The sequence below is a fragment of the Sceloporus occidentalis genome, unplaced genomic scaffold (genome assembly GCF_023333645.1).
Source record: "Sceloporus occidentalis isolate IW3139 unplaced genomic scaffold, rSceOcc1.0.p SCAF_1, whole genome shotgun sequence".
Classification (NCBI taxonomy): Eukaryota; Metazoa; Chordata; class Lepidosauria; order Squamata; family Phrynosomatidae; genus Sceloporus; species Sceloporus occidentalis.
The window spans coordinates 270,379,557-270,406,975 of NW_028316981.1; positions in this window are offsets into that span (position 1 = coordinate 270,379,557).

The following is a 27,419-nucleotide window of genomic DNA, read 5'->3' on the forward strand; positions in this document are numbered from 1 at the left end:
AACTACCATTCATATTGGATTTTTCTAGCAGAGGAATGTTCTTTAAACCTCTGCCAAACTTCCTTTTGACATGCTAAGTGAGTTTGAAATGCCAGGTAATTTGTGTAAATGTTTGTCTCCCTTGTCTTTTATTTTCATTTGAGAAATCTGTGAAAAATACTTCTTGACCAGGAGAGGAAAAATAACCTTTTGAAAGTGGGACTTTTGAAAAGATTTTTTTTAAAAAAATCAGATCTAGTTCTCTATGGGAGAGATGCCAGCCAGAGGGCAATCCTGGGTCTGTCATTATAACTGAATATTGGTTAGCCTGATCTACCTTTCAGGGTTACTGTGGGGGTAAATGGGCAATATATATATTTAGTGGTTAACACACCAACTCTGAGGACTGCAAGGTTGGCAGATCAGCAGTTTGAGACCCAAGTGTCTGTGACAGAGTGAGCTCCCATCACTATTCTCAGCTTCAGCCAACCTAGAATTTCAAAATCATGTAAAAGTGCAAGTAGATAAATAGGTACTACTTTGGTGCCAAGGTAACTGCGTTCTGTGCTCCTTGGCATTTAGTCATGCTGGCAACATGGTCACAGAGTCATCTTTGACAACGCTGGCTCCCTCGGTTTAGTAATGGAGATGAGCACTGCCCCTTACAGTTGGACACGAGTAGACAATCACGTCAAAGGGGAAACCTTTACCTTTATCTTTATGTGTGTGTGCATCACTTAAAAGGTAGGGTTTGGGGGAATTTTGGTCATTGTCTGATTAGAAGAGATTTCTCATGTGTACAAAGACCATAAAGCGAATTACAATGATGTGCATCAGACTTAGGCCATAGTAATTCACGAACAGGATGCCAGGCACTGTTTTCCTAAGACCTGTGTCCCCCCCATAACTTATTGCCTTTGCACCTGTTATTTATCATGTTGATGTGCTAATGATCTGATAGGGTTCATTCTTGACTGTCATTATTTGTGCTACTAAGTGAAGAGGGGAGGGGTGAAAATAAATGAATAACCATGCAGCATGACTTGACCCTACATGGTGCAGACAGCCTGTGGGGGTTTGGCTTGCTTTGGGAGTGGACTGTTCAGACAGTGGGGTTTCAAACCACATTCAGAAAACCCAGGATCGAGTAGCATTTTCCTGCCCATCTGCTCTGGCCCTGTGATGCAACAACTGCAATTCATGCTAGGAGTTGAAGGCATGAGAAAACAAATGGAGCCCCCTCTACCTTGTTCACATAATGGTACATAGTATCCCAATTTATTTTCACCACTAAGGCAAGACAAGAGCCAGCATGGTGTAGTAGTTTGAGTGTTGGACTACAACTCTGGAAACCAGGGTTCAATTCTTCACTCAGCCATGAAACCCACTGTCATATGCATTCAGCCTCAGGAGAAAGCAATAACAAAATTCATCTGAACAAATCTTGCTAAGAAAACCCCATGATAGATTCACTTTAGGGTTGCCATAAGTCAGAAATGACCTAAGGCACACAACAACAACAACAACAACAACAACAAACAACAACAATGAAGCCAATCACACAGGCAAGTCATTACCTCTCTTGAAATAAAAGTAGAACAATTATGAAATTAAATAACAGCAGTTCCTTCACAACAGCCTCAGTCAGATGAATGACAGACGAATCCCATTAAGTTTCTGTTGTCTTGTACCCACTTTTTTGAATGTAAGACCTCTTAATATTACTTGGTAGGAACTTTTTAATGAAGCTATTTTGACTAGAATGGATATACAAAGGATGGCATTGTTATCCCTGTCGAGCTAAAGGCAGGTACAGTTACACCATCATCGATAGTAACTCTTTTAAAGTTGTCAGCTTTGACCCTTGGCAACCCAATGAATCAGAGACCTCCAAGATCCCTGGTTACCAATTAAGCAGCTAAGGCATTGCTAACTCCTTGATTGAATCAAACCATCTGTAATGCAGGGACGTAGCCAGGATTTTAGGAAGGGGAGGTCCAGACTAAGTGCCACCATTATATTGGGGCTTGGGTGTGGCGGTGCAGCAGCACACACCATTCATTTTTCTAACGGAAGGGGGGGTCCGGACCCCAAGACCCCCCCCCCTTGGCTACGTCCCTGTGTAATGTGGTCTTTCTCTTTACGTACTTTCTGAAGTACCATCTATAAAATATAGTATCTGAAAGTCTCTGTGTTCCTCATGCCTCCTGTAAGCATTTGCTTTCTTAATTATCTTCTAGCAAATACTTATCTGATATCTTGAAATTGCCATACAGCAGGGATGAGGAAAGGTGTTCCTGCAGGTGTTGCTGGACAACTGCTTCCTTAACCTCAGACAGTTTACCCAATGGTGAGGGATGGTGAGAGTTGCATTCCAGTTACATCTGGAAATCCACACTTTACCCATCCCTGTTACACAGCAGCCTTTCTTCTTTGCTTGTGGGTATGTTAATATGTTGCCTGATCTACTGGTGAAAAAAAAGTAATATATCTCAGAGGCTGGTTAAACTTGAGTTTTGCCTATCCCTTCTTGAGATCCACTCTTTATATTTCTGTTTTGCTTGCCATACTGTTCTGAATGATGAAATCAGATCAATTCCTGTTTCCAATTCCATTATGAAACTATGATCATGCCTTTACTTTTGGGAATTATTAAATAACTCCCCCCACCCCGAGCCCTGAAAAGTTCACTGAGAGCTTCACCAAGGAGCTTTGTGGAGTTTTATTGAAACACAAGCTCTGTCAGCTGTTAGGGCTAAGTGAATATCTGTTCTAATTACACTGGCAGGAAAACAGACAGAATTTTTTCATTAACATTATTAATAGTCACTAGACCCTTACCATCTGTCTTGCAAGCCTGGGTCTGATTCTTGAAGAGAAATGTCACCAGCCTGGAGAATAATTCTAAGGTTAAGGAAAACAGACCATCACAACTCCAACACTTATTGTTACCAAGGTTCTTCAGTCTTGCCTCAAAAGCTTATATTGATTTTGGCACACAGACTGCAATCTAGCCTTTAGATGTCAAATCTGTTGCATTGTTTCTTCCCACCATAACATTGCTGAGACTGCCAACAGAGAGACTTTTGATATTTGTGGTCAGCTGTGAAGAGGCCTTTCCTGCCAAAAGGAAGATGAATTTCTTTTTCTTTCTCTTTTTCTCTTTCTTTTTATTTATGGGTTCAAAATTCATGTCCCCTAGCAATGCATCAGTTTGCTGAAGTGCAGCTATGCACCTGAGATAGAAATGATGTTGCTGTGACATAGCTGTGATGTCCAAAGGCAGTGGCATTCTCTGAACTGGGGGAAGGGAAGTTGCAGATTCCTTAATCACCCAAGGAACATCCAAGTGTATAATACCAGCGGGGACAATGCTCCAGACATCTGATCAATGGCATCCTCACCCAGGATGTCACCTGGTGTGGGGGTGGAGCTTCCAGGGGGCAAGGCTTCCAAGGGCAGGTCCAAAAGGGTGCCCCTTACCTCACTGCCCCCTACCTCTCTACTTGCAAGTTGGAGGCATGGGGCAGGGCACTTTCTCCAGAGAGAAAGCCCATGGTTGGAGGAAGAGAAGTGCATATGCACCCTTCCCAGATCTTCCAATCTGGACTTCTTTTCCTGGAAAAAAAGCTGGGACAGAGAAGGAGGGGTGCACATGCACCCTTCAAGACTGCTCCGTCTCAGGCTTTTACCCTGGGGAGGAAGGCCAGGACAGAGCACAAGGGAACAGTGTGGGCTTCTCCTCTGTCCCAGGCATCCTGGAGTAGCTAGAAAGGGAGAGGTGGGTCCAACTGGGTGTCACTCCTCTTCTTGGTGTCACCCAGTGCTGTCCACACTCCCTGAATCCCCTGCATCTGATGAAGAGGTCTGTAGCCCATAGATACCTATGTCAAATTGGTAGGGCTTTAAATTTCTGGAACTGGAATTAGACTTCTTGCATTGTGGCATGTGTGCATTTCTGTGCCTGATGTAGTCCCCAATGGGTCTGAGGAATGAAGAATTGCCTCCCAGACCACCCAGAGTTGTCCACTGTCTTGCTTTGCCCTCTCTTCTACTTTGCTTTGCCATGGTTGAAAAAAAAAAGTCGGGGGGGGGGGGGAGGGAAGAGAATTACAACATTGTAAGCTCAGCCTAAATGTATTTACATATGCTTAGTTTTGTGGGGTTAGAGTGAAAAATTGGTAAAATGTGATGTTTTTAAATAAAAATAATAAAATAATAATTTTTTTAAATTTTAATTATTTAATAAAACATTTTTCAATTTTTGAAATTTGAATTTTTTAAAAAACAACAACAGGGCATCTCCTTTCACCGAACCTCACCCCACTCACACTATTGTTTACATCATTTTAAACAGAAACAGGCAAATGCCACAGTGGGTTTCTGCTAAAACACAGATATTTCAGGAACAGTGGTGTCACCTGGTGTGGTCTGTAGCCCCCTTCACCTTTGTGGTGATAGCACTGGGTGTATGTGTCACATGCACCTTTTGTATCTGAATTAACAGGGTTACTCTAAGCTTTCTGTTCAGGGGAAGGAAAGAGAAGGCAGCCCTTATTCCATGAAGAAAAAAACAGTTGGATTGGCAGTTGAATCTTCCTTCAACACTAGTGATGGGACAAGATTGTCCACCACATTTAGAGGTAGAAGGCTAGCTTATGAGGCATAGTGTAGAATACAGCTCACCTCACTGCTCTGTCAGAGCATTTGCCACCTAAAGCATCTTTCTCACACTGTCTAATGGCCAGATCAGGTCTGTAAATTAAGCCAGAGCCCATGAAGCAAGAAAATCTGTATCACAATCACAATCAGTACTGAGATGGATATCCTTTCAGGTTACCTTCAGCAGTACTTTTCAAATAATTGATTCACTTGTAGGTCCATGTATAATAGTTTTAAAAACATTACTCTGTCATATATTTTGGCCTCAAAAGAATGTAATCTTCCCAGAAATATGCTTGTATATTGGAAACTTAGAAGAAATACAGCTTGGTCTATAAGTCTCTTTCCTAAGAATGTTAATTGATGTTACAACATAGAAACTGTGGCACTGCAGAGAAATCTGAATGTTTTTCTATGTAAATTCTGAGTGCTCTCACCAATAATACATGATGTCGCATAATGTTTTCTGAGTCCATGCCATAAGGAATCAGTGTTAGTTCCCATCTCATCTTACCAGCTGTTTCTGCGTAGGCGTCACTAATTATGTGCTTAGTTTGTCAAAGATTTACATATTAATTATGTATACAGTATGGTCACCTTTAGTAATGTCCTCTGATTCAAAATTAAGCCTGTGATTAGATTTTGTGAAGTGAACTTTCCCTTGTCATTGTGGTCATTATTAACTGGAACATATGAACTATGATGCTAATGAAATATTTATTCATATTAAGAAAATGTATCATTTCCAGTCATTTCATGCCAGAGATTTTTAAAATGGTGCATCATTATTATTTTTTTCTACTGTCTTCTTAATGAACAGTATTTTACCATGTCCTCATTGCACAATGCATTCATTTAATGGTATTCAGCAAAGCCAGTCTCGACTGTACTATGAAAAAAAGAGTACTCCAATAACCAGGTTTGTTGTCACTAGTGCCATCAGGACAGGACTTAAAGAGCAAATATCCAACACCCTGTTCAACAGAATTGGAGGGGGCATCAAAGGCAGCAGAAGTGGCTAACCACGTTTTGTAATAATGTAATAATATATAAGAAAAAAGAAAGAAAGACAGAAATATGGAATAGTGGCATCCCCATTGCATTAGACCATAGATCTACCATTTCAAATTATAGGAGTTCACTACTGGCGGTGGTGGTTGAGGGGTGTTTTTGCTGCTGATGTGCAAAGGGATAATTAAGCCTGATTCATTCAAAATATGTCATGGACAATCTTTTATTAATACATATCCCCTGGGAGCAGGATTTAGTTGCTCAAAGCACATAAATTTATACATCTTGCATCTAATTTGGTATAAAAAAATATTTTTGAAAGTAAATCAGAAATGAACTTCCTTCTAGGGATCTAACACATTGTTTTCCACCTTTCTTCCATATCAATTTATGTAGTGAATCGAGAATACAAAGTAAACCCACTTTCTAAGCCACAGGTGGGCAGAGTGTGGCCTGCAAGTTTAATGCTACCCCACAGGGGGTTTTTTGGCTGTAAGATTACAAGAATCCATCCCATGGTATCACAAGATGTTGACAAGTTGGAGCTGTCCAGAGCAGGGTGACCAAAATGGTGAAAAGTCTAGGAATCATGCTATATGAGGAATGGCTTAGTGAGCTGGGTATGTTTACCCTGGGGAAGAGAAGGTTAAGAGGTGATATGGCAGCCATGTTTAAATATTTGAAGGGATGTCATATTGAGGATGGAGTAAGCTTGTTTTCTGTTACACAGAGCAATGGATTCAGGTTAGAGGAAAAGAGATTCCACTTAAACATCAGGAAGAATTTGATGGTAAGAGTTGTTCAACAGTGGAATATGCTGCCTTGGAATGTAGTGGTGTCTCCTTCTCTGGAGGTTTTTAAACAGAGGTTGAATGGTTATCTGTTGAGAGTCTGATTTCCAGTAGAAGTTGTTGCTTGAGCTTCTATAGATGTGGTCTACTTTCTCAGATGCACGGAGTGAGGAAGTAGACTACAAAAGCTCATACTATAACGTCTTAGTCCTCCTTTGCATACTGATATTCTAGACTAACATGACTATGGCGGGGTACAAACCGCCGCTTTGCGGCGGTCTGCCGCCGCCGGTAGGTCCGTGGGGGAGCCGGAGCCTTCAGATGGCACGGCTCCCGCGCGGACCGAAAAATTGAGCTTCTTTTTCAGTCGCGTTTGTGACGTAGCGAGGCGCCAGGGGCGCACTCGCTTCGTCATAAAGGCTGCGACACGTACGGACGCTCAGCGTCCGATACGTAAAGATGGCGCTGCCCATGTGGAAGGGGCGCCGCCATCTTGTACATATAGGATACGTACTAGGGTTAGGGGGGTGCGGAAGCACCGCCCCTTCCTAACCCTAGTACGTATCCTATACGTACTATATGGCGGTATGTATCCCGCCACAGTCTCTGAATACTACCTTAAAGAGATGTTAGTTTTTCAAGGTGCCAGAAGACTGTTTTAAATTTCAATGAGTTGTTTTAAAGTCTTAATGAGTGTGTGATAATTTCCATACAATGCCACTGCAGATGGTGTGTGGTTACATCCAGAAGACTGCACAAGGCACAGACCATTGTTCTGCTTCCCAGGGCCTTTGACCAAGATCATGCACTTGGGAGTCCATATAGCTCAGAAGCTGGGTTTTGTTTTAAAGGTGGCCTGTTCTCTCTCTCTCTTTCTCTTAGTGTCATTCACTCAGCTGCTCTTGCCATGTCAAAGGTGACTGACCTTTTCCTTGGGATGACAAAAAGCCCTGGGAGTGGATTGCGCTCAGATATTTGTCAGTGGGAGTTTTCAAAAAGAGATGAACAAGGAGTCTAAATGCAAAGCTTTGTCTTTGGAGTGCTGTCTCTTTAACCACATTCTCTTTAAATTGTAATAAAGGCACTTGCTTCCATTTACTCACCAGGTCCTTTGGAGCTGGGTAAACTTCCCACTGACCTTTCTTTGCTGAATTTAAATTTGATGTGTATCTCTCTTTCTCTCTTGGGCAGTTTGCTTGCTTCTCTACACTGTTTGGCAGTTCAGTGGTTTTCCCTTTCCTTTTTCTTTTAGCAAATCCATTCATGTTGATTTTCAGAGAAATATATATATATTGTGAGGGGGGGTTGGGACTGGAGAAAGATTGTCAGTCTCTGAACACTGGAAACTTCAAGGCAGCCCTTTCAAGGTCACCTTCTCTTGGAGGACAACAGTACTGCTAATTTGGGGAGTACTTGCAACAATTACAGCAAGAATGATACAGTTAGCATGTGAACAATTCTAATTCCACACCAGTGCTAGCCAAGTGCTTAATAACAACATCCTAATTCTGTTCTGTGTGCTGCCTGGTCACACTTCAAAGCTTATGACCTGTAAAGCCCTATTTGGCTTAGCTCCAGATTATCTGAAAAGCTGTGTCAAGTCTTATGATCTCCAGGAGTCCTACTACTGTCACAGGCTCATCTGCTGAGGAAATGGAAGAGAAACTTCCAGGTAGCTGCTCTTAGACAATGGAACTCCCTCTAAAAGGAGACTCTTTCACCAGCAAGCAAAAACTTTCTTATTCAAACAGACCATCAGTCTTTAATAGTTTGGGATAGAAGGATGTGCAATGGGTATGCTCCCCCCCCCCGTATGTAATATAATAATAATAATAATAATAATAATAATAATAATAATAATAATAATAATATGTTTTATTTATAGACCGCTATTCCACGATGATCATAGCGGTGTACAGTAAAATCGTAATACAATACAAAATACAGTTAAAGGAGGGAGAAGTCTCGTCCTTCAGGCAGTCCAAGATGTTCTGCTTCCCAGGGCCTTTGAACAAGATCATGCACTTGGGAGTCCATATAGCTCAGAAGCTGGGTTTTGTTTTAAAGGTGGCCTGTTCTCTCTCTCTCTTTCTCTTGGTGTCATTCACTCAGCTGCTCTTGCCATGTCAAAGGTGACTGACCTTTTCCTTGGGATGACAAAACATATCAATATGAATGTGTCTTTTTTAAAAAAAAAAATTGCATCTGGGTTCATTGTTTAATTTGTATCACATACTGATTTAGCTGTTTTGTTTTAACTTGCATTGCATGGGCCTGAACAGATAGGCCAAAATAAATCTGCTTCAGGTCACTTTGGAGGTATCTGTTTAAATGATGCATGTGTCCTAAGAGGCTGGAAGCTGTGCCAAGGCCACCTTCCAGTCCTAAGGACTGGAGCACAGCTTTGGTGTTGCTTCTGGCCTCTTAAGATGTGTGTGTCATTTAAACAGCATACCTCCAAAGTGGCCCAAAGCAGCTTTATTTTGGCCTGTCTGTTGGGCCCATATGTTAAGGGTCAAGGGCTGGCTTGTGAACTGAGCTGACAGGGATAGTGCGTGTTTTGTAACATAGCCAGCAACTTTTAGTATGTAGATTTCTTTAAAAAACAGCTAAAAGTTGCTAGCAAGTTAGTACTGAGAAAGGAGAATAGTTACAATGTAAAGTTAAAGGCCTTCATGGCTGGTATCCATAGGTTTTTGTGGGTTTTTCAGGCTATATGGCCATGTTCTAGAAGAGTTTATTCCTGACATTTCACCAGCATCTGTGGCTGGCATCTTCAGAGATCTGAGCTGGTGAAACATCAGGAATAAACTCTTCTAGAACATGGACTCAAAGCCCAAAAAATCCACAAAAAACTAGGGAAGAGTTACATTTTTAAAATGGTAGCTTAAATGGCCATTTCAATTTGTTCAGTTTAATCCAGTCCATTATTGACACTGATTTAACACATCAGACACTGGTTTAGTACAGAGTCAGCTTTCTTGGAATCACATGGAAATGAGCTACTCTAGGTGACCCCTGCCAGTGGTAAATGTAAATATTAAACAACATGGGGGGCAGAATCAAGCCCTTAGAAATCCCACAAGATACTGTCCAGGGTTTTGAACAGGCATCCTACAGCATCACTTCCTGACTGCGGCCCAGCAAGAAAGATCAGAAACATTGTAAAACAGTGTCCTGTGTCCTATCTCAGAGAGTTGACCTAGAAGAGTATCATGGTTAGTGGTATCAAAAGCTGCTGAGAGGGCCATAAGAACCAACAGGGACACATTACCCATGTCCAGTTCCCTGTGTCATCTACCAAGGTTACCAAAGCTATCTCTGTGCCATAACCAGGTTTGAAGCCAGTCTAATATTTTCCTTTTTCAAAAGCAGACTGACTAGATTTTTTAAAAATTGCTAGCATTATGATGTATCTTTCTCTGAGAAAACTTTAATTATATCCTTTTTCTATTTATGATTCTGTCTCAATTTCTTGTTTCCTTTGTGTAACATTTTATAACTTAGAACTATGTATGCACAGCCAACATGTACATGGGCAACTGTGAATCTGTTTGTGTTGTGTTAACAACTCCCATGGATCTATCAAAACTGCAAGAAGAGTATAACTATTAATTAATGGGGGATATTACCATAACGGAGACATTGTGAGAGTCTTTCTAGAGCTGTCAAAACATTAGGTGAGTTCTGTGCAACTGGCATTCACATTCCTGACAAAACTATCTAAAAAATTGCTTTTTTCCTTTGTTAGGAAAACACAACAAACAGATTTTTTTGCACCACCTACTCATCTTCTATCAGTCAGAAATAAGTGTTTATAGCAAGCAAATCAACTTTATTTTAGTATTGGAGGCATATGTGAAAGCTCTGCAAGGTACTCAAAAATAAATTTGTGTGTGTGTATTCAGATGTAGTTTTCAGTAAATGCTGTAAAATATGTTGTTTTGTCCATGCTTATGCTGGAAAGCTATGAACAAGCAAACAATTGTTGTATGAAAAACATGACTATAAGAAATATAAATTCAAGTACAAAATGTTCATGGCAACCTGTAGATTTCTCACATTTTCTTTAACAAAGCAAAAACAAGCACACAAAAAACCCTCTGAAAATACTCATAGAAACCTTGGAATAAATGAATTGATTTTAAAAAGTAGAAAACATGTCCAAACATCTTCAGGCACCATGTAGTACAGGCATAGAGATTATTTGATAAATATATTCTGAGAACTGTGAATTTATAGGGATAAAAGCAGTGGGGAGGGGCAAGGCATAGTTAGACATTTATAATAATTAAAGTAACAAAAAAAAATCTAAGGCAGTGATTGTCAAGCACTGATCCTCCAAATATTTTGGATTTCAGCTCCCCAAAGCCAGCCAGCATGCCAAATGATAAGGGATCATGGGAGCTGAAATCCAAAATATGTAGAAAACCCAAAGTTTGAGAAGAACTGATTTAGGTGGTTCCTTTCTGGATCTGGTTCCTGCAATAGTTGCTGCAACATACTTTGGAAGTACAAAGGCAACCAAGTCTCCTGTGGCTTAGACTTTGTGACAGAAAGGTGGAGTCTGAAAAGCTACAGTGGCACCCGGTAGATAAGGGCTGAACCTAGGGTTCCAGCAGAATCCAGGAATACTTGATGGGGACACAGGATGGAATCCAGGCAAACAGGGGAAGAGTCTGACAATGCTTTGTGCTTCATTATGGAACTTGTTGGGCAAGAAGAACAGAGTAAAACCCTGACCAGATGGTCCTCACCTGAAGTGGCAAGGCAGATACAGCTGTATTTTTATTCCCATCATCCAGGTCACATGGGCATTTGTGTGATGAAATTACTGTTTCTGAGGTGACTCAGATGACCTTGAGGTGACACTCCCTTTTGATAACCTGTACATGCAATTGACATCTAAGTGAGTATTAAATCTAGCAAACAAAGAAGTAGCTGTCAACCTTTCCTAAATGACAAAGAATAAGAAGAAATTTGGTTTGATACTTAATTCATGGGCAAATTATAACATGTGTACAGTATGGCTGAGATCCTATATTTCCAATGTAGCGTAAGATTTCTGCAGGCAGAACTCTGCTATGGCTCAACACTCTTCAACCCCAGGTTTTGCTGTGATAGTAACCTTAAATGGACACTCCATGGCTGGGAGAGAATGGAGGAGGGGGTCAAAGAAACAGAGGGCTGTGCCCAGTAGCCAGATGCAGACTGATGACATCTTCTGCCAAGATCCACCAGGTTGATACCATTAGTCTGCAACTGGCTATGGGGCATAGTAAAAGGATCATCCCTCCCTGTCTTTTTCAGATTGTAAGCCCAAGGTGCAGTGAATTGTCAAATTAATAATTATTAAACCCTTTGGGATCTTTTTTGCATGGGGGAGGGGGGAGGGTGAAAGGCAGTGTATAAATTGTTGAAATAAATAAATACATAAATATATGGAATGATGGACAGCTTCTCATGACTGTGTTTGATAGTTGGTGTGTGGGGGCATAATTGTATATACAAGTTGGGTATATCCTGTATTGAGCATGTAACATTGGCCTGCAGTACTATTTGAGCAGAGAGACTGAAGCCTGATTTCAATTGGATAACTCTGCAGTATCTATTTGTTGCATATAGCTTTTGACTGATAAGCATAAGCATGTAAAATAAACAGCAAATGAAAACAGATATGTCATTCAATATATCTACAAGTCAGTCAGATGTTCCTTTCTAATGGCTTTGCATGCTGGTAAACTGCCATTTTGTTGCAGTGTTTTATAACTGACTCAGCCAAAGACAACTGCACCATGACGGCTGTCAGTTTCTACACCACTGATCCTTAGGACATACTCTTCAGTTTGTGAAACAATTCTTTGGGGAGCAACAGGGGTCATGCTTGGCTTTCACAATATAATGCATAGGATTCTTTTCTTTGAAAACTACAATGTTAAAGTGTAAAATTGAAATTGTAATACAAGTGTACAGATAGGTTCATTGGTATGCACTCCAAGACAGGAGACAACATCTGTCCCCTTTTGAAATGGAGAGGGAAACTTTAAAGCAGGGATGGAGAATATATACCCTGATGTTGTTGACTGCAATGTCCATCAGCCATAAACCACTGGCAAGAGGAGAAAGAAGTTGCAGTTCAACAATATCAAAAGGGACACAAATCTCTCATTGCTTCTTTACAGGTTCATTCAGAGAGATTTATTTATTTTAAAGGTAGCAAAATAACCTCATTCATCAAGAATAGGCGTGTGTGTGTGTGTGTGTGTGTGTGTAGATCTTAGCACTCTAACAATTCCTGCTTATTAAATTTCAAAGTAGGATTATAGGCCCGATGACCAGTGTATGTGTGTGTGTGTGTGTGTGTGTGTGTGTATAGAAACCTCTTTCAAACAAGCTTCATTTATGTACCACTTCATACTGCCTAAGCAGTGTCTAAGCGGTTTACAACTGTAAGCTAAGAACTGCAACATGTAGATTGACCAGAAGCGTTATTACTGTAACCCTTAAAGGCAGAAGAGAAGGTCTGAACCATATATCCAGTTCCTCTGGGGAACATTTACTTCAGCTGGCCAGAACTATACTGGCAACTGTCACCCAGAAGACAGTTTTCTTCAGCCACTCCTAAACTGTGGAATTAAACATGCTGTCTGAAATAGTATTAAAGACTTATCTTTTCTGGCAGGCCTACCCAGTTGATTTTAAACTATTAATTTTAGTTTGGAATATTTTAATTTTATGCTGGGTGATTTTAATGTGCCCTATGTTTATGTTTTTTAACTTAATGTGTTTAAATGGTTTTATGTGCTTATATTGTACCCCACGTTGAGCCTTGGGGAGAGAAAGGTAAGAAATAAACAGCTTCTTTGAGGAGGAGGAGGAGGAGGAGGAGGAGGAGGAGGAGGACAACATAATTGTCTACATTTCTTAATAACAGACTTTGTTGTCCAAAAACCCATTAAAGAATTGGTTGAAAATAATGGGTTGATAACACACTTGCTGGAATGGGATTACTATGTGGTAGCTATCATGGATATTGATGCACCTCTGTTATGTAGACAGTAAAACATGGGATGCAGGCCATATTTGATTCCCATGACTCAGAATTGGTGAGTGAGTGGACAGTGAATGGAGTAATTTATTGCATTGTATACATGCTGGAAATACTGTATATACAGATATTCACATTGCTCCACAAACAATAAAGAGTTCCATTCCCCCCCCCCCCCCCCACACACACACAAAATGGACTAGATGAACTGGACCTTTTCCCTTGCCTATGATCTTCAAGGGCAAGCTGATGCGAGCAGAACTGCATGTGCTTGTTACTCAGGTTGCATTGTCAGGATCCCCTTCAGCTTCTGGTACACAGATTTGCATAAAACTTGGATATGTTAATTTTTATGTGAAGATGTAAACATAGGAAAACTAATTTTAAATAGAAATATAACACAGCTCACCACAGCAAGATTGTGACCAATGTTCCTACTCAGTCTATTGTCCTGGTACTAATTGTTGATGGTCAAGTTCAGTCTTTTATTATGCTTCTCCATCTTCAAAACATACTTAAATGAACAAGTCCCGAAACAGAAGATATCTTTAAACAGAGAAAGGTCCTCTACGAGCCCTTCAAACAGAGGACTGGTCCCTGTAAAGTAGGGCACTTGGCTATCCTGAAACTAGATGGACTGAAGAGTAGAGTATCTTTCCAGACCCTATAACATCAAGCCAATTAATAAGACACCAGTTCTCAGAGCAAACAGAAATGTGTAAAGCTGCTTACTAATATACGTTTAAATGGGGGAAAAGAGACAATGTATGTGAAATGATGCTTTCCTGGTGATTCTCTCAGGAGTGCAGGCAAGGGCCTTTAGTAGTTGGGAGGAGGAAAGAGCATTTCAAAATATAATAGCCCGATTTCAGCTAACATATTGTGAGCCCTTAATGACTAGTGGTGTAACAGCTGGCTTTGATGTAGTTTCTATTGAAAACATGAGATTACAAGCAGTTTATTGCATTCCTGTTGGCAGACTGCTCCTTGGATACAGCTTAATGTCATGGGGTCAAAGGTCTAAAGCCACAAGCCAAAGGATTTGTCATTGTTTAACAGGTCACTTGTTGCTATGCATTGCTTATGCTGGACAGCTCCATGGAGCCTATTTTGGTGACATCACATTCTGCTTTGTTTGCTCAGGACTCTCTTGGAAAATTTTATTCCATAACCGAGTACACTTATATCCAGTCATCCCTCAGTGGAGCTCAAGGTATCATACCTACAATCCCAAGGTTGTGTTCCACTCAAGTCAGTAGACAGATGTAGACTTGTCAGAAAGTCTGGTACAGTTGTGCCTCCATACAATAACTTCTCCTTTCTGTTCTATGTCTTACTTCAGTGGCAAGGATTTTGTGATTCCCCCAGATTTTATTGAACTGCAATTCCCAGCAACTTTAGCCAGCATAGCCAATGGTGGGAATGCTAGGAGCTGCAGTTCCAAAACAGCTAAAAACAACAACACCATTTCCACTCCTAATCTAATTATTATTCTCAACTGGGCTAGAATTTACATAAATGTTGGATTACCAAGTTCTTCCTGATTCAATGGATTTCCTCTAGTTGAAACAAACAATTTGCTTGAGGGCTCTGTGGTGTTGTCGAACTGATGACCATCTGTCCCTAGCCAACATAGCAAATGTGAGGAATGCCGGGAGCCACAGTCATAGAATCATAGAATCATAGAATCATAGAATTGTAGAGTTGGAAGATACCACAAGGGCCATCCAATCCAACCCCCTGCCATGCAGGAACTCTCAATCAAAGCATACTTGACGGATGACCATCCAGCCTCTGCTTAAAGACCTCTAAGGAAGGAGACTCCACCACTCTCCGAGGGAGTGTGTTCCACTGTCGAACAGCCCTTACTGTCAGGAAGTTCCAACTAATTTGGAGGTGGAATCTGTTTTCCTGTAACTTGCATCCATTGTTCTGGGTCCTGTTCTCTGGAGCAGCAGAAAACAAGATTACTCCCTCCTCAATATGACATTCCTTCAAATATTTAAACAGGGCTATCATATCACCTCTCAACCTTCTCTTCTCCAGGCTCCAGCTCTTTAAGTCATTCCTCATAGGGCATGGTTTCCAGACCCTTCACCAGTTTAGTCACCCTCCTTTGGACACGCTACAGTTTCTCCACATCCTTTTTGAATTGTGGTGCCCAGAACTGGACACAGTATTCCAGATGGGGCCTGACCAAAGCAGAATAGAGTGGCATTATTATTTCCCTTGATCTGGACACTATACAGTGCTCCCGCGTTATATGCAGGTGCGCTATATGCGGCTTTGAGCATACGCACTCAAGCCGCAGGGAGTGTGTGGGGCGCAAGGGGCGGTGCGTCCCATTTGAATAAATGGGGCATGTGCCCCTGGCGCACACGTGCTGCTGTGCTGCCGTGCCGCCACATTCACAAGCCCCATTAATTTGAATGGGGCTCAAGCATAGGCGAAATTTGCCTTATGTGGGAGGTCTGGAACGGATCCCCCGCATAAGGTGAGGCTCAACTGTACTTCTATTCATGCAGCCTCAAATTGCATTGGCTTTTTTAGGTGCCGCATCACACTATTGACTCATGTTCAACTTAAGGTCTACTTGGACTCCTAGTCTCCTTCAGCCAAGTGTCCCCCCATCCTATATCTATGCATTTTGTTTTTCTGCCCTAAGTGCAGTACCTTACATTTTTCTGTGTTGAATATCATTTTGTTAACTTTGGCCCAGCATTCCAGTTTATTCAGGTCATTTTGATTTTTGATCTAGGAACACATGATTCTTGCTTCTGGTATCCACCATAGCTTTGAAAAGTTACTTATCTGAATTACAACCCCCAAACATTACAATACAGATATTTGACTTTTTAAAGCTCTGTTGTACTTATACATTTACAGTAGAAAGTTTTTTAACTTTATAAGACCTATTTGTAAACTCACTCAGAAAAATTTTGCCACAGTTTTTATGCACTTTTTGGACATTCAACAAATAAGACTTTCTCTTGATTTGACCTCTGTGCCAGGTGATTGGTGCATATCTATAAACACAGACATGTTCGCACATCATTATTTCTGACTAATATATAGGAGAAGCTTCTTTCTAATGATGATATCACACTTTGAAGGGAATTGGTATAAAATTCATAAAAATAAAGAAAGTTTTTCTAACTCTTTAATCTTCAGAGGTTTACTTTAGGCCGGGAAAATATGGCTTAGATCCAGACTGCACAGTTAAGGTCCAGACCATCTGATCTTAAAAACAATTAATCTGTAAATTTGAAACCTTTAAAATTTTATTAAAAGCCAGAATATAAAAATCAACACAAAGAACCCATGTAATTGCAGTCAATTCCTATAAATTGGCCAGAACAAGAGTTTTGATTTGCTGGCAGAAGAGCAGCAGGGAGGGAGTCATTGTAGTATCTGAAGGAGAAAGTTCCAAAGCTTTGGAGTAGCCACGGAGAAGGTCTTCTCCCTTGTTCCTACTAAATGTGTCTAAGAAAAGTCTAGGAATGAGAGAAATTCCCTCATCTGAAGATCTTAGAGCCTGCACAGACCCATACAGTGGGTCCTTGGTATTTACTGGGATTCGGTTCCAGGACCCCTATAGATAACAAAACCCATGGATGCTCAACTCCCATTAAACACAGTGGAAGTAAAATGGTGTCCCTTATATAAAATAGCATGGTTTTCATAGGATGCCGTCAATGACAATTAAAGCTGAATCATAGTGCTGTAACTGTGTAATATGAAAGCCCCTCTGCTTAAACCAAAAGGCAGAACTCAAAAGCATCTATTACAATGATAATAACTTTATTTTTTTTAATAACTTAACTACTTTTACTTAATTTGCCTCAAGAATTTCAAGTAAAATGCATCCTGACTGGTGTGTTTTTTAAATGATTGTTTCATGTTGTTTTGTGCTTATTATTTTACCAAATGTCATATATCCATGAGTTGATTTGGAAAGCCACATTTCATCTGTATTTCTGCATTCCTCTTTCAAAGTTAAAGAAAAAAGAAAGAGTTTCAGGTATATAAGTGAGGCCTTTCACAAAACAAGGACTCCTCTGCTGTTAAGTTTTCTTAGTAATGACACTAGAAATGACACAGGATCTTCTATTACCAGTGTGGTTTAAATAGTGGTCAGTTTAGGAGCACAGGTTAGGTGTATTTGTTTACCACAAGCTTTATTCAGTGCATATCATGTCCAGAAGAAATAGCCAGAGGGACAGAACAAGAAACCTGACCAGTGTCAGCATCCTTTTGTCCCTTCCATATGGGTAGGACATGATTCCACAGGATTAACCAACCATTATGTGCTTGGGACTGATCAGTTCAGTCAATTTACTGTGTAAAGTAAATTGATCCTTTGGAACAATGGGTCCTGTATTCAGCTGTTTGTACTACAGGTACCTGAGAAAGCAGTGTGCCTCTGTAAACAGTTGTCCCTGCCCTCATGTGGAGTGGACCAGCGCCATATGGTGCCACTATGAACTTATTAACTGCCGGATTAACTCATCTCAGCATTTGGGATCCCCAGCTTCCAGCTGTGAGAATGATTGATGGGTTAACTACTGCTTCAGTCTTGAAAGTTATTTCCTCTATTTAACAGAGTCAAGAAGACAGAAAATTGCCCCCTTTGTAAATGCTAATCTCACCACTCCTTCGAACACCCAACATAACAATTTATTCAAGGCAAAGTCTTAAAATTGGTATAGTACACATCAAATGCATACTAATTAGCAATTTCTTTTGAAGGCTCTATCACTTATTAAGGGTCTCCTTTTCCATATGTTCATCATGCCCCACTTCACCCTTTAATTACAAAACAGCACTTTCTATTAATTGTGAGAAGGTACATTGTCCCTGGTATCCGTATTATATACTACACCTTCAGAGGCCCAGCTTAGGGTCAGAGAGAAGGCAGTCATTAAAGCTTAGTACCATGGCCATTTTAAGCATATTCATTTTTCTCCCTTCTCAGTGGATGTGCTGGTTAAAGAGATTTGTTTGAAAAGAGTTTTTTCTTTAAAGATGTCAATTTCTGTGTTCTTGTTATATTACTACTGGGCCTAGATTAAAAAAAAAAAAAGATGGTGATTATTCCACTATGATTAAGTGGCAATTATTCCTCTACTGACATTGAGCATTTTTCCCACTTGGAACCTTAGTTTCAGGGTTCTCCATATCTCTTATTTTGTAAATTTTCCTCACGCAAAAATATATTCAGTCCTGTAATCAACACAAGAAAAGTCAGCCTGAAAATTATAGAGGAGACTGAGTTTGTTAGAAGCCAGCTTTTACTGAGGTTGATTTAAAAATAAATTAAAAAAAACCCCAGCTAATCGCACACTTCACTGTACAATGAATCTTAAATTTAATAATCTAATAGACTAATCCACAGATTTGACATTTAGATTAGTTATGTAATATCAATGTTGTGGGTTACAGTAATACGTGTAATATTAAACTTTGGTCTCGTGCTCTTTCTTGATTATTAAAACTTACTTGTTTAGCTTGATTTTAACACACTGACAAACTAAGAATGAACTTTAAAGCTCTGTACAACTTCCTGATGGTTTCCTTTTGATACTATCAATATCAGGAGCTGGTAGAAAAATAAGTCAAATCAAATCAAATGGTCATGACAGTATTTTCATATTTGACAAATAGACGACACAGATGATGAAAATGTTTTATAGTTCTATCCTGATTCTCCTCCAAAGAGTTGAAGCCAGCACACATGGCTCCTCCCCATTCTGGCTAACTTATATCTTCATACGAACTCTGTGAAGTTCATCACGTCAAGCTAAGAAACTATAGTGGGCCCATTGTTAGCGATTGAGACTTATGGCTCAGTGAAGACTTGAACCTGGATTTCCCAAGTCCCAGTCCAAACCTAACCACTCAGTTTATCAACAACTGCAAAAATTAAGCCTTACACAATCTTGAGTGATGTATCAGTGCGACTTGCAGAAAACAAGTATTCAGGAACTAAGCAAGATAGGTTTTCTTTCTTTCTTTCTTTCTTTCTTTCTTGACCGTAGGTTTAAGATATTCATTTTGCTATTTAATTATTATTATGATGATTATTCACTTTATAGCTAACCTTTCCTGCAGATTTGAGACTCAAAGTACTTTATTCAAGGTACTTTATTTAAGGTTTTAATTTAATTTAATTTAAATTTATTTTTATTTTATTTTAGTTTAACTATACACAAACAGAAAATACTTGTCTCTTTTCAAAGGACAAGATACCAATACCATAAATTCATTTAAACCACCTAGCATGTTCCTGAACATGTATATGTCAAAAAGTAAATATTGGCCCGTTACAGACCACCCAAAAGGGGCGGTCTCAGGCCGCTGCCGGTTGCAGCGTGGAGGAGCCACAGCAGCCAAACTGCGCAACTCCTCCGCGCTGCAAAAAAGGAGCGCGAAAACTGCACTCCTTCCGGCAACCCGGAAGAGACGTCGCAAGTGCCAAAGCACGCACTCGTGACATCTCTTCTGGGTTGGGACGTGCGGACGCAGAGCGTCCGCTACATCAAGATGGCGGCGCCCATCTGTATAGGGCACCGCTATCTTGACGTATCGGTTACGCGCAAGGGGCAAGGTGCGTCCGGAAGCACCGCCCCTCGCGCTTAATTGCGGCGCAAGGACGGCGCCTCTTAGGCCCGTCTGTAACGCGCCAAAATTTTCCTTTCTGTCTTTCTCTTTTTCTTATCATCTAACTTCCATTACTGAGAGTCCTCTAGGATAGGAAATCTTCTTTAAAGTTTCTCTTTACAAGGAACATGCCTCAAGATCTCTATGTATTTGTACATGTATACCCTGGTGATAGGTACTGCAGAGACATTTTATTGGAATTGAATGGATTCAGTTCATTTGCCTTATACCAAGTTAGAATATCACTCCATCCAGCTCAGTATTGTCTGTACAATGGCTCTCCAAGGTTTCAGGCAGAAGTCTTTCCCGGATCTACGAGAAGACCTTAGGTCTGAGCTTGGGGACCTCTAGGTGGTATGTTTTCCCATTGGCAGTGCTTTCAAGTGAAATGTTTGCTAGCTCAGTTTAATATGGAATGCCTCACATATTTTAAAATAATATTTTTTCTTCCAATCAAGACACAGAATGAACACTTTTTATGTGGAACTTTCTCCTTTGGAAACAGGCATGGACTACAGACATGCTCTCTGTTCTTCCATCTTAAAACTAACATAAGCACAGGTTAATATTAACGTGTATGTTTTAGCTATATATTTGCTTTAATTTGTAATTATATATATATATATACATATATATATATATATATATATATATAGTACATGCATTGTTCCCAAATAAGAAAAATGAAACACACATATCTAACTTTTAATATCTAATAATATATGCATAGTTCACAAATAAGAAAAATGAAACACACATCTCTAATTTTTCTCCTCCAAAGTTTAGCAACATTACTGTTAGATTTCAAGGTCTGTTCCAGATCTCATTTAGATGGCAGTTTAGTCTAAAAAGCATTAAGCAAACAGAACTCTCAGAAATCAACACAAACATTTTGTCCAGCTTTAAGATGAGTAGTAATTGTAATGCTTTTAAAGCTGGGAAATGCTACCTGTGAAAATGTCTTGAAAGTTGTCTTTCTTTTGATTGTTCCAAAGAATGGTTTTCTTCCTTTCCCACACCATAACTACTTCACTCCCCCTTCTTGGAAAAAGAGACAAAATTGCATTTGGCTGTCAATTTAGACAATGTGCCAGATTCCAGCCTCTTGTATTTTGAAATGGGCCAATACTGTAAATACCAAAACCCATGGTTTAAAATGGAACTGACAGCCTCCTAACTACAGCCTAGCAAGTGCTGATGTTATCATAATGAAACATAATTAAATTGTCTCTGTCAGGGAGAGAGCTGACCAGTCACTCAATGTACATCTTGCTGCTGTCACTCATTTAATTAGCTATTAGCTTTATTATCCTTAGGTGTTTTATTTTCAGCCAAATGGTCATATTTCTCTGTTTCCTAGCACAACCTTTTCTGCATTAGTCCACAAATATACTTCTTGGGGGAGAGATGGGAAGAAAGAACCCCAGGCATTCTTTACCATTGAATTAGAACAAAGTAATGCTGACAATTTTATTTTCTCTAACCCAGGATGACCATATTTGTAACCCATAAATCCAACCAATTCCAGAAAGAGAACAAGTTTTTAAAACAGTTCCATGGAACTACTACAATAAATAAATAGGAATAAGAACCTATTTCACTGAATGGATTTGCTAGGTAAAACTGCCAGCTGTCAGCTACAGCACTGCACTAGAGAAAGCGCTCCTTAGGATATGTCCTGTCTTGGAGACCAACCAGGGCCAAAGAACCAAGCAAAGTCCATCAGAGAAGAGACAGTAGCAGCCCCAGTCATATACAGAAGCTTGGTAAGCCAGCTACAGTTATTGGAGCCAGGCAGTTCAAGTCATCTTTCCAAGGGAGTGTCCAGTAGCAGGGTCAACTTATGATGCAGGATCCAAGGTTCTTCAGAAATGAGTCAGGAATCAAGAGACCAGAATGTGGCTTCCTTCTGAATGGTCAGTTGTCAACAATGATTCCCTTAAGGAGTTGATGGATTATTTATGGCCTGGCAGCCTGTACAACTCTTGCATGATTAATGAGCATTTCCTATATAAATGCTCTGAGTGTCACAAACCCTCCTTCTCCCACCTACATGCCACTGCGGAAGTATTCTTAAGTCCATATGTCTGTGTTGTGGCTGCTGGGGAGTGTCACTGTTATGTCCCACCCATCCCCTCATTCTGTTTCCATGTCTCTATCATAGTCTGAACCCTGGTGGTACAACAACTGAGAAAGAGGAAGCTAACTATATGAAGAGGGGGGTGTCTTTGTAAGCTGGAGCAACAAATCAGTTAAGTCTACAAACTGTAGGAAGCTCCTGCTCTACTGAGTGTGAGATTTGCACACAGCTCTTTCCTCTTGCTGGGACCTGAGCCCACCATAACTGGAGAATTTTTACCATTGTCTCTCATCTGGAGATGACCCATGTAAACTCAAGAATCAGGATCAGGCCCTGAGTTTTAGCAATCATGCCCTGACATTTCCTTTAGAGAGATATGGGATTAAATATTTCTCACCATGAAATAGAACAAGTACTGAGCAGATGGCTGGTTCAGCTAGAGTTCTGGCCATCACCACCAACAAAGTGTTAATAAATAGACCCTTTCACACAATTGCAGCACTGTGATTACACTTTAACTCCCATGGAAACATCCCAACAAATCCTGGGATTTGCAGTTTAATGGTATTTAAAATTCTCAGCCAGGAAGCTCTAGTGCCTAATCAAACTGCAAGCCCCAGAATTGCATAGGATGTTACCATAGCAGCTAAAGTGCAATCATTGTACTATTCTTGTGTAGCGTGAAAAGGCCTCTAGTCTCCTTCCCCTGATGTAAGCAATCAGACAGAGCAGCTGACACAATCTCTATGGAAAAACTAGTCTCTTGAAGAGGAACGAAAGTTATGGTGGGTACTGCAGGGGATCTGGGGGCTACTACTCAGCCTCTGTGACCTTCACATGGATTAATAAAATGGCCCCCCCCCCCCCCCAAGGGAAATAAGACCCAAAGTGTCAAGAAATTTATTCTGGGTTTTGAAAATTGCAACCAATTTTAAGGCTTAATTACTACTCCTAGTGGTGTCTGAAAAAAGACAGTTCACACACACCCTTTCTGAGGGGGCAGACATAGGAAACATCTGATGAAGACAGAGGGAGTGGTAAGATCATTGGGATCATTTGTGACCCCAAGATCATACTTAATTCACTACAGATCTAGATAGACCACCATACACTAATAGCTGGAATTGTCTGACTTCTGACATCCTCAAGTGTACCGTTTCCAGAAATGGGCAAATTTGGGACTATCCTATAATTGTTGAAGTTGGGAAAGTCTAAAGTTTATTACCAGCTGAACAGGGGCAGTTGGTGGAATTGCTGTTGCAAACATGGAAAACCCAGAACAGATTTTTCTGCTGCTCCTCTTAAAGCAATGCATGTTATTCAGGAGCTCTGCTGATCATGGGGCAGGGGTGGGGTAGAGGAATGAGGGCATTGCCTCCTTTATAGGAATTCTCTCCCCCACTTCCCTGGCCAAATAAATTTTCTTATATCCCCCTGATTTCTAGAACTGCAGAGTGATGCACTGGAAACTCTTCACACCTAGAACATTTATTATTATTATTATTATTATTATTATTATTATTATTATTAACCTTTATTTATAAAGCGCTGTAAATTTACACAGCGCTGTACATACAATCTTTTTAACTGGATGGTTCCCTGCCCTCGGGCTTACAATCTAAAAAGACATGACACAGAAGGAGAAGGGAGTGGTGGTGGGGAAGGGGCCTCTCTAGTAGGATAATACATATAAAATACATAGCAATACAGGAAATGATTCAATAAAACAGACAACAAAAGAACATCAAATAGCAAGTGACAATTATGCCATGCCTGGGAACACTTCTCTGAACAGGATGGTCTTCAACTCCGTTTTGAAGATGGTTAAAGAAGTGATGGCTCTTGCTCGTGGGGGAAGAAGGTTCCAGGAGTGAGGGACAGTGAGTGAAAAGGGGCGAATCCAAGATGGGGCAGAGAAAATCCTGGGCTGGGACAGCAGACCTTGACTACCAGAACAGAGGGCCCTAGTGGGAAGGTGAGGAGAAAGAAGGTCTGATAAGTAAGGAGGGGCCAGTCCATGGAGGGCTTAAAACGGTGACAGCAGGAGCTTATACTGAATGCGGAAAGGGAGGGGGAGCCAGTGAAGGGATGCCAATACAGGAGAGATGTGGTCAGAGCGGTGGGCGGAAGTAATAATGCATGTAGCTGAATGCTGGACAGAAATTAAAGGGCGGAGGTGAGAAAGAGGAAGCCCAGCCAGGAAGATGTTACAGTAAAGTCGTGAGACCACTAGGGCATGGACCAGGATCCTGGCAGTAGAGGCGGAAAGATATGGTCAGATGTTGGCAATATTCGGATTCCCCTGGTAACTTTACCTGACCCCTTTCTTTGTATTTCTAAATGCCTGACTGAAGTTTTAAAATGCTGCAGTGCTAGAAATGTTGGGAATCAATGAAAATTTCATTAGGAGAGCAGAATTCATATAGAGGGAATACCTTCAATTTGCACTCCTCCCAACTACACCCCTGATGTCCAGTATTGACAGAATTCAGTATTGTCAGAGTTCAGTACTCTATTCAGTATTGACAGAGCTCCTGTTCAACTCAAAGCAGCTGTGTGAGGACCAGCAGTAAAGCCCAGAATGGATTTTTCACTTCTGTGGTGGCAGATCCACCAGCCACTCTGGGGCTGAAAAGCAATCTCCTTTTAGGCAGCAGGTTTGAATTATACCAACCTGATGTCACAAACCAAAAAAGTGACAAATAAGGCTTCCCCCACCTTTGGATAACTCACTTTTTGACAACTCACTCTTTTGACACTTGCAAATTACAAACAAGTTCCATTCATTTGATGAATATCTGCTCTTTCATCCTGCATTCAAGGCTCACCCAGGACCACTCATATGTATGTGTGTGTGTAGTTCCAAGCCTTGCCTATTGAAAGAACATGCCTCTTCTTGAATTAATGGAACTTATCTGAGTAATTTGAAAATGTGGAAACAACAGAATGTTGTCGGTTCTTTGTCCTATGGAGGCTCACTTTAGACAACTTGCATGCATTGCATGCACTGCTTGCAAAGCAAGCTGAGAGGGAGCAGAAAGTGACAAGTAGACTAGAGAGGCTTGTTTGTGATCTTGGCACCTTCCCCCCTCCTCAATGACTGCACACCATCTTTGCTCCTTCAATTTGTGTTCAGCTTGTGGTGCTTCTGAGACTGTGGGCAGTGCATGTCCTACAGTGTTGCTGTACTGTATTTGTGCTTATAATACAGTATACAGCTTTTGCTCATTTTACTTTACTTGTTTGTGTAGTATGTCATTTAGCTTTTGCATGTATTCAAAAATGATATATAGTGTGTTATTTCCTTTTTTTTCCAGTGGCAAAAATGCATTTGCAAACTAAAAAGCCCTGGGTTCCACTTTTCAATCAATTCCACTTTCTGACAGTCCTCTGGTCACTAAACTGGCAAATAAACGAGGGCTTCTTGTACTACATTTAAGGAGCATGTGTTTCAGCACACATTAACAGTTCATATACTCTGGATATGTGACCTGATTTCTAATATTTAAACACGGCATGATGATGATGATGACGACGATGACAATGGTTATAAGGATGGTGACACCATCTTACATTGGCTCTCATATATGTTCAGACAACCAATAAATTTTCAAAGCAATTACAAAAGTGCTAAGGAGAAAAGAGAATACTATTTTCCAATGATACTTAGATCCTACCAACTGCAAAATTACTAGCTTCCACTGTTCAGTCTCTTATTTGGATGGGAACACAATAAAATGAGAGACAGAGTGAAAGAATAGTGTGGGTGTGCATATGTGGCTGCTTGTGTGAAAATGTGAAAGGGAGCTTGTATGCCAGCAGAACTCAATCTGACTTCTTTGGAATGTTGTTCTTGAGAGAAAAACTATAAATTATTGTATCAAAGAGTTTAAAAAGGTACAGTGGGTGACAAAAAAGTATTATTTGAGGGAATTTGTTGTCTCTTGGGTGTGTTAATATTTATTTTGCTGAGGTCTAAATAATGAATAAGTGAAAAAAATCTTTAACTGCAGTATGGAAAATATGAATGTTGGCATTTTGAATTCAGAATGTTGTAAATATACCCACAATGTGTTGTTATGATGTTGTTCATATGCTGACATATTCTTCTAATTCTTCTGCTATTAATCATTCTTTTAAACTGACCCCACCAATAGTAAAATTAAGGTACACAAGATGGAAAATGTAATAACTAAAAATTAATTGATCTGTAAATCAACTCTCGATTCAGATCCTGAGTGGATGATTAATCCACTTCAGCCTTGTGAAGCTCTAAAGGAGAATACTTGCATAAGTAGGATAGACGATCACGAGTTTCCAAGGCTCACTCTCACAGTTTTCATGATTGCTTGGTTCATTGTGCATGTTCACTACAGCTATCCACTGGTCCACAAACAAATGGCTAATTCTACATTACATGATGAAATGTAAGCCAAGTACAGAAGAGGGTGAGAACTGGAGTGCTCAAATTGCAAAATGCACATTCATTTGTAGCCTTTGCTAATGGTGTTGCATGAAATTGGATTCATGTTTTGATCAGGGGCACATGAATAGAAAAATTCCATTCATGAATATGCATTGGTCAATTCATCTTAATTCCATTGAAAATTTTTGCAGCTGCTGTGTGCCAACGGAGTGTCAAAGGAATCACACGACCTCATTCACATCTCAGTCCAATTGAATCACTCATATTTAAGCTGATTTAGCCCCACTGAAATGAGACAGTCTGATCCTCTGTGTCCATTCTAGCTCTGGTGGTACAAATTGTGGCTTAATTTAGTTACCTACCCGCTTTTATATTTTAACACTCTTAACATCTGTAACTGGGATCTTTACTGCGTAGTCTATTTGTACTGAAACAAGAAAGACTAGATTCATCTTGTCTGTCTGTTTCTCTCTCTCTCTCTCTCAAAACATCTGTTGATTTTTGAAACCTTAGATTGCCCTTTAAACACTGCAAAGACCTGGGAAAGAGTTTTGCCTGATTTAGAATCTTGCATCAATAAAATAAACATGCTCATTAAATAATCTCAGAACCAAATAAAACATGCTTAAAGCATAGCTTGAAATTCTGTATCTGTTTTGAGATGATTTATAATCATCCAAAAAAGGAATGACTTCTGTTGGGACCCAGAGTACAGATTGGAGCAAACCTTTTTCTCTCATGCCATGGTCTTGACTAAAACCA